Raw genomic sequence first — 16,050 nt, forward strand, 5'->3', positions numbered from 1 at the left:
GTAGATTGTGTATAGCTATCATGTCAGTATGTGTTTAAACATGCATGTACTAAGGAGCATATATGTTCAAAAGAGGTTATTTCTCAGTCTAGGTGCACAAGTGATTTTGCCTATCTTTGTTATGTTGTTTTGCTAAACTGGATATATGTTAGCTAGGCAGAGTGGGTCACACCTGTAATCCAGCATTTGGGAGGCTGCGGCAGGAGAATCACCATGAATCTAAGGCCACCCTGAACTACACAGCAAGTTCCAGGCTACAAACACAATACAGAAATAAATTAATTTTAAAAAATTAAAGGGTTCAATGAAAAGGTATCTTAGTTACTTTTTTATTGTTACAAGATACTATGACCATGGGAACTTACAGAAAAAAAGAGTTTATGGGGCTAAAGTTTCAGAGGAGAGTCCATGACCATCATGGTGGGGGGCATGGAAGCAGGCAGGAAAGCCTGGTGCCGGAACAGTGGCCAAGATCACACATCTCGACACAGCAACTGAGGCAGAAAGAGCTAACTGGGAACAGCACAGGCTTTTGAAACTTCAAAGCCCACTCCAGTAACATAACACCTTTACCAAAAAGACCACACCTCCCAATCCTTCCCAGATAGTTCTACCAACCAGGGACCAAACATTCAAATATATGAGCCTATATATTTTTATTTATTAGGTGTGTGTGTGTGTGTGTGTGTGTGTGTGTGTGTGTGTGTGTGTGTGTGCAGGAAGGCATATGCTAGCCACAGTGCACATGTGGGTGTCAGAAGACAACTTTCAGAAATAGGTTCTCTCCTTCCACTATATGGATCTTGGGAATTAAACTTGGCTCATCAGGTTTGGCAGCAAGTGCCTTTTCTTGCTGAGCCATCTCTTTGACTCAGTTTCCCCATTTTTGCCCTTGGCATTCACAAACATCAACTGTTTCACGAGATCTTCTATTCCCCTGGCTTCTCTGATCTGATGGGTCACCTTCCCTAAGATCAATACCACTTGAAACTTCCTTTTGCAATAGTTATAGAGTTTCAGGGTCAGTACAGGAGTTCAGAGTCTCAAGGTTATTGCAAGAAATAGCAGGGGGTCTAAAGCTTCCAGAGAATCAGAAGCAACGTAGAGATGTCTAAGGTATCTTAGAAGACACGGACTTAGGCACAAGTGTGGGGACTCTGTCGGATAAAGAAGCTTGCTCCCAAGCTGGGATCTTCCTTGCTCCAGAACAAATGGCCTTTGGTTCTTGAGAACATCATCTTGTGCCTTTGGGATGAGAACAAGTTTATCTCTTCCAGCCTCCTCTTTGAATAAGTCTCTTTTGGAAACTGATTACTGGGGAGTCAGGACCAGGGTCTTTAATTTTTAAAGTGTTTTATTTATTTATTTTATATATATGGATGTTTTCCCTGCTTGTATGTCTGTACACCTCATGTGTACCTGGTACCTATGGAGGCCGGATGAAGAGGGCATCAGATCCCCTGGATCTAAAGTTATAGACAGTTGTAAGCCACCACATGTTGGGGCTGGAACTTGAACCCAGGTCCTCTGGAAGAGCATCAAGTTCTCTGAACCACTGAGGTGTGGCTCTAGCCCCTTATTTATTTAGTGTGTGGGGACACTTACATGTTGTGGTACATGTGTGGAGGTCAGATGACAATTTTCAGAATTGATTTAACCTTCTGCCATGTGGTCCCCAGGGCTCAAACTCAGGTCATCAGGAACTAGGTGCCTTTTCCTGTTGAGTCATCTCACTAGTCCTGGACTGGGGTCCTTCGATTCACATGTGCGTGTGAATGCTGCTTTTCTGGCAGGAAGCTGACTTTCGGCAATCAGGACCGCGGACAGCAGCCACTGCCTGTCCCAGCTTCTAGGAACTTCTTCTATGCAGAAGGTCTCTTAAAGTGTTGCTGGTCACCACAAAACGTCATTTACAATCTGAAGATGGATTCAGCGAGAAGGACGAGGGAGCTAAGGTGACATGCTCCAGCCAGCCTATCAAGTCACTATAGATACAGTCAGCCACAGTTAAGCTGCCTTTATAAATAGAAATGAGCAATCAATTTTTTTTTTGAGGAATCAATTCTTAACTCTCCATGTTATTTAATGACCCATCGAGTTGCCATACATCGAATTAGCCAATACTGAATGATCTCTCCCAGGTGAAACGTAGAACTTGGTTGCTGAGAGCCTCTGGTGCAACATTCTCATCAACTAATCCATACAGGACTACGTACAGTGGGTGTGTTTACAATGAACTCGACTAACAAGAGCATAACACACGCCTGAATACATTTATATATTGTCTTGGTAAGAAACACCACCATTGTCTTATAGAAGCACTTCAGTACCATTTTTTCCATAGAGTGGGGGTGGATAGAAATTGGAAAACAGTGGCATTAATGAGACTACAAAAAAGGAGTATCACTTATAGTATGAGAGCTGGCAACAAGATGTCCCCACATTTGACCTTGGTCAGGAGAATATATGATGGACTACTCAGATATGCACTGCTCTGTACATCTCCTTATGGGTACCTACCTCCATACTAAGTTTCAGCAATGAAAAGAATTTGCAAATATGGGCATTGTGGGGATAGCGAGTACTGATTTAATTAATTAATTAATTAATTAAATTTGTTTTTTTCGAGACAAGGTTTCTCTGTATAGCTTTGGAGTCTATCCTGGAGCTCGCTCTGTAGACCAGGCTGGTCTCAAACTCATAGAGATCCACTTGCCTCTGCCTCCTGAGTGTTGGGATTAAAGGCATGTGCCACCACCACCCAGTGAGTACTGATTTAATTGACTAATTTTCTTTCACATTATTTTGTGTTCATGTGTGTGCTGGTGTATTCATACACACATCATTCATGTGTGTGCCTGGTGGTCATATGTGGTGTAGTACATACATGAAGGTCAGTGTCTTAGGTAGGGTTTCTCTTGCTGTAAAGAGACACCATGACCACAGCAACTTTTATAAAGGAAACACATTTAATTGGGGTGGCTTACATTTTCAGAGGTTTCATCCATTATCATTGTGGTGTGGCATAGTGGCATGCAGGTAGACACAGTGCTGAGAAGCCTACATCTTGACACACAAGCAAAAGAAAGTGGTCTGAGATGCTAGGCGTGGCTTGAACCTATATGAGACCTCAAAGCCTACCTCCACAGTGACACACTTCCTACAACAAGGCCATACCTATTCCAATAAGCCACACCTCCTAATAGTGCCACTTTTTATGGGCTTATGGGAGCCAATTACATTCAAACTACCACAGTCAGAGAATGACTTGCAAGGGTAGATTCTCTTTTCCACCATGTGTGTCCCAGGGATCAAACTCAGGTCTTCGGGCTTGGTGGAATCGTCGTCACCTTCTGAGCTGTCTTGGTGGCTCTTGTTGAGTTTCCTTTAAGCCAACTGAACTTGTTCCCCATCTCTTAGATTTTTCCCCTCCAGGTGCGAGGCGAGAGAAGATAGTCAGGGTTTACAAACGCTGCGGTTCTCACAATGACCCACACAGCCCTACATGTCTGATCCAGTCTTTCTTCCCTTGTGTCTTAGGGTAGACAATTACATATTCACTTGCAATCTTTCTTTTCTTTAATGAACTTTTCTTCTAATAACTGAGCTACATCTCATTACATTTAACGTGCCATGTATTTATTTTCACTCATCTCAAAGTATTTTCTAATTTCCAATGTGGTTTCTCTTTTTGATCTAGATTGTTTGGAGAAGCTTATTTATTCTATACATTTAGGGATTTCCCTGGTTTCTTTTTTGAATTTCCACTTTTATTCACTTGTAGTCAGAGAACTACTACCATGGTTTGGGTAAGTGCCCTCCAAAGACTCGAGAGTTAAAGACTTGGTCCAGCTGTACAGTAAATTTGAGGGCACAGTGCGCTACATGAGGCTGTAGTTACAGTCTAGAGAAAAAGATGTTGGGTGCTCTTGGAGGAGGAAGACCCGTGGAAGAAGGATGAATCAGAGAGCAAGGGGGGTCAGCAGAATGTGGAAAGAGGAAAAGGGGACAGGAAGATGGGGCAAATGATGGTCAAGGAGAAGGCTGTAGTTGGGAGAAAGGTGGGAGGATGTAGGATGCAGGAAGATGTAGGCACACAGGAGACTGTGACTGGGGGGTTGTTTCATTTGAAAGGAAAGTGGGTGATTGCTATGAAAAGCACTAGTGGAGGCTTCTGGGCTCAGGCTTTCTTAATTCAGAAGGGTCAAACACTCATTCAATTGCAGGTGATTTGGTTGGTTGGCACTGGGGGTGGGGGAAATTGACTAGCTGGCTATATATGTGTCATGTCAATATGCATAGTGTGTCCATGTGTAATGTAAATGACTATATATTGTCCTTGGTTTGTTACTTGTCTCCTGATGGAGCTGATGAAACTCTATGGTTTGACCAACAGTTTACTTCACAAATGGTTAAGCTTTGTAAGTGTTCTGAAGTAATCTTTTAGAAAGCAAGCAAATCCCTTGTCAAAAGGGAGTTTTACATTCTATTTAATGTTTTCTCAACCATCTCTTTTCTATGATTCATTTTTTTATTGTAATTTGTGTGTGTTGGTGGGCACAAACCACAGGGTGTGTGCATATGTCAGAGGACAACTTTGCGGAGTCAGTTCTTTCCTACTACCTTTACATGGGTTCTGGGGACCAAGGATCTCAGGCTTGTGCAGCAGACATTTTTAACTGCTAAACCATATTGCTGGCTTCCATCTAGTTTAAAAAATTGAAATGCACTTGAATTTTTAAAATGTACTCCCCCAAATCTACTTCCCTACAGACATTCATTTATTTATATTTATGTATGTGGATGTTTTGCTTTCATGTGTGTCTGCCCACGTCATGCATGTAGTACCCATGGAGGCCAGAAGAGGGCGTTAGAGCCTCAGGAACTGGAGTTACAGGTGGTTGTGCCATCAATCATGTGGGGATGGGATCAAATCCAGGTCCTCTGGAAGCACAGCAAGTGTTATTGAACTCAAGCCATCTATTTCTCCACCTCCAGTACTTGAATTTTTTATAATATTAATCATTATAAAATGCTAAACCATTCAGACAAAATCAAAGTATTGCTTAATAAGCATGTGGCCTGGATACAAATTACTTTATTACTAACAATTTTGTCTATTATTTCAGACTTAAAAGTTGTTATATAAATAACATTTTTATTACCTAAGCAGGTTCATGTTTTTCTGAAATTTTATTTTATTTTATTTTTTTTGTTCACTTACAAATTACATGGTCTTTCCATGGAAATCTGTAAGATGTACTTTATTCGTGTGTGTGTGTGTGTGTGTGTGTGTGTGTGTGTGTGTGTGTAATGTGTGTGTGAGAGCACATAGGCATATGGGTGCACATGAATATGTATGCATATGCATGTGTAGTCTAGAGGTCAATTTCAGATGTCTTCCTCAGTCACTGCTGTCTCTTATTAAAGCAGATTATCGAGCCTCAGGGATCCATCTCTCTTCCCAGCTCTCAGTACTGTGGTTAGAGATGCCTTACTGTTTTCAACAGTCATGTAGCATTTCCAATACTCCTTTCTTATAAAAAAAAAAAAAAAAAAAAAAAGAATCGAACCGAATGTGGTGGCACACACCTTTAATCCCAGCACTCGGGAGGCAGAGGCAGGTGGATCTCAAAATTCAACCTGGTTTATAGAGTGAGTTCCAGGACAGACAAGGCTACACAGAGAAATCTTGTCTTGACGAACAAACAAACAAACAAAACAGCAACAAAAAAACAACCAAAACCCAAACCAACCAACCAAACAAATAAAAACCCTAAAAAACAAAACAACAAAAACAAAGCAAAGCAAACAAACATCAAAAAGCCGAACACTTTTTTGGGGTGGGGATTGTGTCTCCCAGAAATGTCAGAGAAGGTACCTTGAGTCCCACAGCATGGCTGCCTACACATGAGCTGAACAACCGCATCGTCCATGGACATGCTAAGGTGGATGGGGGCGGAGCTCACAAGGCCTCAGCCCTAGAGAAAGAATGACAGACAATTAAGGGAAGCCGAGGGTGGGAGGAATGGTCTTTCTCAAGGGAAAAACACACCAGTTCTTCTTGATCTACAGGCACTTTCCTTCTCCTGCTCAGCCGCTAATTTTCCATGAGAATGTGATACAAATGAAAGATTTTTCCACTTGAAGTGAAACATCCCAGGTTTTTTTTTTTTTTCAGATCATTCTGGTTAGATTCTTTTCCCCTCTAACTGAACTCAAGATCCTTAATAGGGGCTCTTTTTTGTCTTTGAGATTGTAGAGCATAATGCTATTGATGCCCACCCCCATGTTGCACAGGATACAATTAGTTAAGACTACATTTAAGCTAGGTGCACACCTTTAATCCCAGCACTACAAAGACAGAGGCAGGTGGATCTATGAGTTCCTGGCCAGGCTGGTCTACAAAGGGAGTTCCTGGACAGCCAGGGCTGTTACACAGAGAAACCTTGTCTCAAAAAACAAAACAAAACAACAACAACAAAAGACTACATTTATCTCTGAACATGAAGAGCCCCGTTTAGTTGTGGTTAAAGCAAATACTCCTGGGAGATGAACTAAGGCCACGGAGAGTGGAAATTTGTCACATTGATGGACATATTTTAAAAGACTATTTCCAGGCAAAGATGGAGAGAGAATGTACTCCCTACACATTGCTGATTGCAATATAACATAATACAAACACCTTGGAAAAGAGTTTGTCATTCTCTTATGAGACTATACATGAGCAGAAAAATGTACACTTACATTTAATCAAATTTCTGAACATCGACGCTCACAGCATCTTTCATAGCACTAAACTGAGACTGTTTCAGGTATCTCTCAGACATCAAGAGCAATGTGCTTAGTGGGGTGAGACAACTCTAAAGGTTATCTAACCACATGTCTCCATTTATATGACATTCACTTTTGGTGTGTGTATATATGTGTGTGTAGTGTGTCTGTGTGTGTTCCCATGTATGTGGGCACACATGAATGCACATGCCCATGTGCACATATGGCAGACAGAGATTAACATCAGGAGTCTTCTTCAATTGCGCTCCATCTTATATATTGAGGCAGGGTGTCTCCCTTGAATCCAGAGCTCTCCCATTCAGCTGGTTTAGCTAGACAGTCTGATGTGGGGATTGCCCATCTCTGCCTCTTGGCACTCAAGTGTGTGCTGGAGATCCTACTTCTGGCCAGACCTCTGACAAGAACCACAGAGAAGAACAGATTGGTTATTGTAAGGTCCAGGAATGGAGTCAAGAAGGGAATGGGTGAGACAGGAGAGGATTTCTTTGTGGCGACAAGCCAGTTTTGTGTCTTGGTTGTGGAATGATTACAGGAATCTATACATATTTACAAAGCACACACACACACACACACACACACACACACACAATGTGCATATTAAAACTGGTGAAAACTGGGGCTCAGTGGTTAAGGGCATCTATTGTTCATGCAGAGGACCCAAGCTTGGTTCCCAGGATCCACACTAGGTAGCATACAACTGCTTGTAACTCTAGCTTCAGGGGACCTGACAACTTTGTCCTACAAGGGTACCCACACTAAAGTGTGCATATCCACACGTAGACACACACACATACAATTTTAAATAAAATAATTACTTAAAAAACCGTTAGAAATAAAATAAGACCCGAGTCTGGTCAACAGTATTGACTAATGTAAATTTCCTGGTTTAGATATTTTGCTTTAACTGTATAAGATGTTACTGTAAATAGCAGCTTAGTGAATGCTCAAGAAATTCTAGGTACTAGTTTTGAAATGTCTCTAAGTATGATAATTTAGTTTTGTTATTTTTAACTGTGTGTATGTGAGTCATTGGCCTCTTTTTTGTTTTGTTTTGTTTTGTTTTTCAAGGCAGGGTTTCTCTGTGTAGTCCTGGCTGTCCTGAAACTCACCCTGTAGACCAGGCTGGCCTCAAACTCAGAGAGATCCACCTGCTTTTGCCTCCCAAGTGCTGCGATTAAAGGGGTACACCACCACTGCCTGCTGGTTGGTCTCTTTTTTGTTATAGATATTTTTGTATGTGTATGTAGTGTGTGTATGTATATTTACATATGTGTGTGTGGTGTGTTTCATGTATATATGTGTGCAAGTAATTTTGCCTCTATTAAAATATTCTTTGATGCACTCTTATTTGTGTCAGAGCACTTGCCTAACACCCTCGAGGCCCTGAGTTTGATCCTCAGCACTGAAAAAAATATAATGAGTCTAAGGAGCTTGCCTTACTAGCCCTACCCTAGACCCTGCCAGGCTGTTAAAGCACAGAGACTCCAGGACAGCTCCCAAGGCTCTCCCACTTGGGTACTACTTTTCGAGACCCTTGGCAGCTGTTTGCACATCTGTTCTTTCCTTCGCATTCCCGTGGCTGAACAAGACCTGGCTGCCATCACTTAAGCTTTTCCTACTTGAACTCTAGAATGCTGTCTGTGTCTTTTCCCTCCCTCCCTCCCTCCCTCCCTCCCTTCCTCTCTCTGTCTCCTGTAAATAGTATTATCATTTTGAGGATTACTTCATTGTGTGTTTAGCCTATTGTTTTGTTTTTGAATGTCTGATAAAATTCTGATTTTTCACTTTGTATGTGAGGCTTTGACATCTCTTTTTATTATAGACCTGTGTGTGTGTGTGTGTGTGTGTGCATTCATGTGTGTATATATTGGTGTGCATGTACCTGTGTACATGAGCATGTGGAGAACAGAGGATAGCCTTGGGTGTCATCCATCTCCTTTGAGACAGAGTTTATCAGTGGTTTGGACCACAGGAGCATGGCCACCATCCAGCATTTTCGCATAGGTTCTGGATGTGGAACTCAGGTCCTCATGCTTTTGAGGCCAGCACTTCACTGACTAAACCATCTACCCCGCCTACTCCTGGTGGACTCATGTGGAATCTCTCAATCGCTAGGCTCTTCTTTCATCCTTCCTTTATGGCTCTATATATTCTTTTCAATTGCCTCTCATTATAGTAAAATCTTGGTGTCGAGGAGAGGGAAGGGTATATGTTTACATTGTGTTTCTAGAACTTTCTCTATCCTCCAATCTCCCTTCTGAGTCAGACAACTCGCCCTGGCTCTTCACATCATCTCTGAGTGGTGACCGACAGTCCCTATGTGTTTCTGCTGGCATTTCAGTTTTCTGCACTTCTCAACATCCTACTGTCCCAACACCTCAGTCACCTGCTCCTTGACTTGGGTTATCTTCTGCTCTGACCAACTCACAGCATCCACTCTGATTAGCTGGCTCTTTGGGAAGATGCCAGACTCATTCCCAGCTCAGGCCTCCTCTTGCCTCTGTCTGTAGTGGTGGTTCGGATTCCCACGGCAGTTTCCGGTCTGAGTGTGCCCCTCACAGAGATCTTTTCAATACTCTATACTTGATGTTACTATTTATTTTTAGTAGCTTTTAAAAAATCACTGGCTTTGGTTAAGACTTATTCATTTATTTGTGTGTGTGTGTGTGTGTGTGTGTGTGTGTGTGTGTGTGTGTGTGTGTGTGTGTGCAGATGCATATGCCTGTGTGCAGGCACAGAAACCGGAAAAGGACATTAGGTATCCTCCTCAATCACTTTCCTACCTATTCTGAGGCAGTCTCTCCCTGAACATGGAGTGATGGTTTTTCGGCTAGGCTGGAAGCCAGCAAGCCCTCGTGATCCTTGTCTCCGCTTCCCCCTTGGAGCTGGTGTTACAGATGTGTTATGTGGGCGCTGGGATCTGTACTCCAGTCCTTATGATCGTATAGCAAGCAACCCTAACTGATGAACCATCTCTTCAGCCTTGATTTTATTTTTCCTCAAAGCACTTACCAGCACCTAAAATACCACTACATATTTATTTATTTGCTTATTTCTGCCATTCATCATCAAGATAGAAAATACTTTGTATTTCACGGCTGCACACTGGGATCTTGAGCAGTACCTAGGTTAGCACCCCAGTGTTTGTATAGTGTGTACACTTAAATGACTCTCACAATGTTCTTATTTTTGCAGAAAAAAAAAGCAGAGGTTTTATGTTTTCTCTTCGTGTCATGTTTCAGTGTCTCTCAGGCAGATGGAATTCTGTCGGATCTTTGGAAGACTCTAGAAGGACCAGGTGTGCATCCTGTTATTCCTGACTCCTGAGATGATTTCAGGAGTACCTGGAGGAATCCATCCTCTGTGGCTTCTTACTACATTCCCCCTCCTTCCTGACCTGTTGTGGTCTTAGAGACCTGGGTGTCCTCGTACCCCCCAAATATGTCAGTTACCTTTGCAAGTGCCAAGATGGGATGCTGTCCTCAAGGAATGAGTGCTCCATGAGCTATCCTCACATAATTTGGCTTCCACCCTTCTTTTTAAAATTAAATGCTATCTTTATGCTGTTTACTTACTATTTTTTGTTGTTTTAAAACAGGACCTCACGTAGCCAGAACTGTACTCAAATCTGCTATATAGCTAAGGCTGCCTGGGAATCCTGATCCTCCTGCCTCTAACTCTCAAGTACTGGGATTACAGTGCCTGCTACTATGCCTGGCAGCTAAATGTATCTTTTTTCTAGGCAATTATTATTCTGCCACTAAGTTAAATCTTTGCCCTCTTTTTACTTTTAATTTTGAGTCAGAGTATCAATAAGGTGCCCAGGCTGGCCTCAACTCCGTCTGTAACGGAGACTGGCCTTGAATTTGTGATCTTCCTATCTCAGCCTCCCAAAGAGTTGAGATTATAGGCAGGCGGCACAAGGCCAATTTAAATGCATCATAATGGACTTTTCATGTTGCAATCGTTTTAGATTTGAAGAAGAATTGTAAAAAAGAATACAACAAGTTCTCATCTTCTTTTTTCAGCTTCCTCTAATATTGATCTCACATAACTATATGTCCTAATGGCCTTTAACTGTCAACCTGACATAGCATAGAAATAACTTGAGAGGACAGCTTCAAATGGGGACTCCTCTAGATCAGAGTGGCCTATGGGCATGTCTGTGGGGGATTGTTTCAATTGATAATTAATGTAGGAGGGCCTAGCCCACTGTGGGTGGCACCATTTCCTGGGAAGGTGGTCCTGGGCTCTATAAGAAAGCCAGCTAAGCATAAACCCATGAACCAGCCAGGAAGAAAGGTTTCTGCTTCAAGTTCCTGCTTAAGTTGACTTCTCTCAATGATGGACTGAAGTAAACTCTTTCCTCTATGTATTAGTCAGGGTCCTCTAGAGGAACAGAACTTATAGAATGAATCTATACACATATAGAAAGAGGATTTATTAAAGTGACTTGCAGGCTATGGTCCAGCTAATCCAACAATGGCTGTCTACCAGTGGAAGGTCCAAGAATCCAGTAGTTGTTCAGCCTATGAAGCTGAATGTCTCAGCTTATCTTCAGTATATGCTGGAAACCTGAAGAAGTAGGCTCTAATGCCAGTGAATGAATAGACTTGCTACTAGGGGCAAGAGCAAGCAGGCAAAGAGAGAGAGAGAGAGCTTCCTTCTTCCATGTCCTTTATATAGGCTGCCTGCAGATGCTGGGCCATGACTATGCATATAAAAAAGAGGTTATTTAGTTCCATATTAAAGGTGGATTTTCCCACCTCAAAAGATCTGAATTAGAAGTGGTTCTTCTCACTTTAAATGGTTTAATTAAGAAAAACACCCTCACAAGTTGCCAAGCCTTTTGGGTTTTAGTTAATTCTAAATGTAGTCAAGTTGACAACCAAGAATAGCTACCACACTCCCCTGAGTTGCTTTTGGTAAGAGTGCTTCATCACAGCATCAAGAATGTGACTAGAATTCCACTGTACCATGGTATACTTTTTAAACAAGTGAAGAAATTCACATTAGTATAACGCTTATTATAGTTTATTTTGTGTTGTTATAACAAAATACATGATGCTGGGCCATGACTACGCATATAAAAAGAGGTTATTTAGTTCACAATTCTGGTGGCTTGACAGTTCTAGTAGTGCAGTGGTAGGTGGCAGACTGTGTCACCACACTTTGACTCCGAAAGCACAGCAGCCACAAGTTAGTTGCAACTGCAAGCTTTTGCCCACCTGTCTTCTGCTTCTCACATTTCACTTGCACACTGTCTTTCCTGGCTGGCAGACTCCTATATATTCTTCAGAACTCAGATTGACTATTTCTCCTCTTTCCTACATTGAAATGTTATTAAAATTGAATACTACTTTCTGAGTGAGTGTGGGATATCTTCCTCATCTTAGTCTGGTTCAGCTGCTATAGTCAATGCACAAACAACACACCTTTATTCCTGAGAGCTCTGGATCCTGAGAACTCCAAGGTCGAAGTACTGGTAGATTCTGTACCTGCTAAGGGCCATTTCTTTGGTTCACAGAGGTTATCTTCCCATGGTGGAAGGAGTGAAGGGTCTCTCTTGGAAATTTCTCCCATGACCCAATCATCTCCCAAAGGCCCCACCTCCTAATATCATCACTTGGAAATTATGGTTTCAAATATGGGCTGGCAAGATGTCTCAGTAGGTAAAGGTGCTTGCTGACAAACCTGATGACCCGAGTTCAATTCCCCAGACCCACATGGTGGATCTACTTCTGCAAGTTGTTCTCTGACTTCCACATGTGTGTTGTGGCATCGTGACAACACTAATAAAGATGTAATAAAATTGCAGATCATGAATTTTTAAGGTGTAAACACATTCAGATCCACAGCACCCCCCAACTGAATTATCACTCTCATGGTCTGTATGCTTCAGGATTTCATTTTCCATGTCTGTGACTATACCCAGATGCCACAATATCCTGGTGTAATTTGTTAGCCAGTATGCCCATTTTAAAGGACAAAGACTAAATTAAATCATTGTTGTCATAGACTTGTTTTCTATAATCAGACATTGAGTTGAGAATTCTTAAGTGATTAGCCAAGGAAGAGCTCTCAGAAGAGACAGCTAAGAGGCCACATTAGCTTTCCAGTACTGTAGCAAATTACCTGAGCTAATTAACATAAAAAGATGAAAAGTTTATTTGGGCTCACACTTTTGGAGGTTTTGGTCCATGGCTGTTGGCTCTTACAGCAAAACACATCATGACAGGGAGTGCATGGTATAGCAAAACTAAGTTGCTCACTTTGTGGTGATTAGATGAGGGGATGGGATGTGGAGACCCTGGCAGCCCACAGATTCCTTCAATGGCATACATCCAGTTATGCAAATACTCCCACCCAGCCTTACCTCTTAAAGACTCAACCTTTTACCAAGAGTGCCAAGCTGAGGGCCAACCATTAAAACATGGTCCTTCTGTGGAGGCCATTCCAGATCCAAGCTCTAACAAGGTGGGAGGGAGCAGGAGAAGGTCAAGAAGGATGTCAAGTGAAGAGGGGTGTGGTAGTTTGAATGAAAATGGCTCCATAGGCTCCTAGGAGGGAGTGACATTATTGGGAGGTCTGTCTTTGATGGAATAGGCGTGGCCTTGTTGGATGAAGTGTGTCACTGGGGTGGGCTTTGGGGTTTCGGGACCCCAAACCAGGCCCCTTGTCACTCTCTCCTCCTGCTGCCTGACTATCCAGATGTAGAACTTCTCAGCTACCTCCCTAGCACCACATCTGCCTGCATGCTGCCGTGTCCCACCATGATGATAACGAACTAAACCTCTGCACTGTAAGCTGCCACCTCAATGAAACGTTTTCCTTTATAAAAGCTGCCATGGTCCTGATGTCTCTTCATAGCAATGGAAACCCTAACTAAGACAATGGGATTACAGCAAGGCCCTGGAAGGAGTCCCTGCATCCTAACCCTGCAGAGAGCTCTGGAACACGAGCCGTCCCTCTGAACTTGTCTCAACTGGAGACAACGAAGATGGCTTCCACACTCCTGCACCCAGTATCCATTGGCTGGGAATCCCCAGGAGACAAGCATCACTTGGCTCCCCATGCACACCCTCCCTGGCTTGCCAGGAGCCTACGGGCAGCACTCAGAAGAGAGGGACATGTTTGACTATCAGAAGGAAGCAAAGCATGCAGGAGCTGGAGGCTAGATATGAAGAAAAGTCAGAAGGCTCCCAGAGGATGATGGGAGCAGCAGCCATGCCAGCTGCAATGTGAGGCTCAGGACAGGACTTGGAAAGAGAAGCACATGAATTGAGGACACCAGCGCGAGCTCCAGTGGAGGGATGTGTTTAACTCAGTGCTGTGGCCTTGAGCCAGCAGAGATGACAGAATAATAATAATAATAATTCTTCGTGAGATTTCACTAATGAATTGGAGAATCCAGAACGTTTTTCAAGAAAAAAAAATGAAAGGACTAAAACTAACCTTAAAGGAGAAGAAAATTTAGATATGGCATTATTGGTGGCTAAAAATTTAGAAAACATTTCAAAGAACTGCCAGGTCGATCAAATAAATTGCGAGACTTCTCAGAGCCTTTGAAGATATGTCATTTAAATGATTCAGAGCCAAAGAAAATATGAATGCTTCACAGTTGGTTAAAAAGAACTAGCAAACCCAAGTGAAACTTGCCAAGGATAGTAGACAGACACTCCTCCATAGATACACACAGACATGAAAAGAGGCCCCTACCTGTGTGTGTGTGTGTGTGTGTGTGTGTGTGTGTGTGTGTGTGTGTGTGTAAGCTGGCTTTCTTTTTGTTTGTTTTGTTTTGTTTTTCGAGACAGGGTTTCTCTGTGTAGCTTTGCGCCTTTCCTGGAACTCACTTGGTAGCCCAGGCTAGCCTCGAACTCACAGAGATCCGCCTGCCTCTGCCTCCCGAGTGCTGGGATTAAAGGCGTGCGCCACCACCGCCCGGCGCTGGCTTTCTTATATGAACATAAACTTATGATAAAAAGATAAAGTAGTATATTTAATGTTATCAGTAAGGCACCCTACATGAGAAGCAGAAGATGTGGGTCAAGTTTGGTTTTCCAACACTGAGTACTCTTCCCTTGAGGGAGCCTCACTGGAGGTGGGAGGCACCTTTTCTCTATGTGATGGCTGGAGGGATGTAATACTCCCTTCTCTAAGTCCAGCTGCTAGGGGTCAGACCAAAGTACTCCTGTCCAAACGATGCTTCTCCCTTGGGCTTTCATGAGGGGGCTGTGGCAGCAAGAGTCCAAAGACAATGACAGATTGCTAAGGATGTTCATGGTGGCAGCACAGTCCAGCAGAGTGATTCTGCTCTAACGGCAGTACTGGTCTGGGCGGCATCAACTTCCTTCATTGTCCAGCAATGGCATCTTAAGCAGCATTTTCTGGAGCTCCGTCCTGCCTGTGTTTTCTTCTTTAGATTTGCAAATCTGATCCTCAAACCTTTCTGAAAGTTCTATACATTCTTCCAGCGAAGTCCCAAGGCCACGTTCGTAAAAGCAACTTAAATTGTTCCTGTGTTAGCTACTGTCCTCATTGCCGGGACTAAACACCGGACAGAAGCAATGTTGGGGTGGGGGCTTGTTTAGGCCCCCTGTCCACAAGGTTCTGTGACTTCCCAAAGCCATGCCACCAGCTGGGGACCAGGTGTTCAAACACACACACACACACACACACACACACACACACGTGCACACACACACACATACACGAGCCTGTGGGGGACATCTCATGCTATCTTACCTGCTGCTTGTGCCCTCTAATGGGCAGATAAGGTGAAGGAGAAGGGAGTGCAAGCTCATTTTCGTGAACACGCAGAAGGTGTTTGATAAAGTTCAAGATCATTTCTGATAATGACCCTTTCTGAGTAGGAATAAATGGATACCACTTTAATGCAATAAATAATATATATCTCAAGCCCAAAATCAGCCCGAGCTTAATGGTGAGGTCCTGGGAGCATGGCCATTAAAGGCAGAAACAATGAATGCTTTTCTACTCTTTTTATTGTTACAAACAGAACTCTGGAAGGACAATTAGACAAGGGGAGGGTACAGATGGACTTTAAGAAGAGGCAAGATTATTATCTCATGCATAGGTATGAATTCCTAAAAAACCCCGAGTCAACTGAAAATGATGAAAAAGAACCCAAATTCACCAAAGACAGCTGTTAACATGTTGACAAACAGTACACAAATGTCCGGTGTATAGTAGGAACAGATAGGAACACATTCACATTGTGTGGGACCTATTAGG

This window comes from Peromyscus leucopus, chromosome 1 (genome assembly GCF_004664715.2).
Source record: "Peromyscus leucopus breed LL Stock chromosome 1, UCI_PerLeu_2.1, whole genome shotgun sequence".
Lineage (NCBI taxonomy): Eukaryota > Metazoa > Chordata > Mammalia > Rodentia > Cricetidae > Peromyscus > Peromyscus leucopus.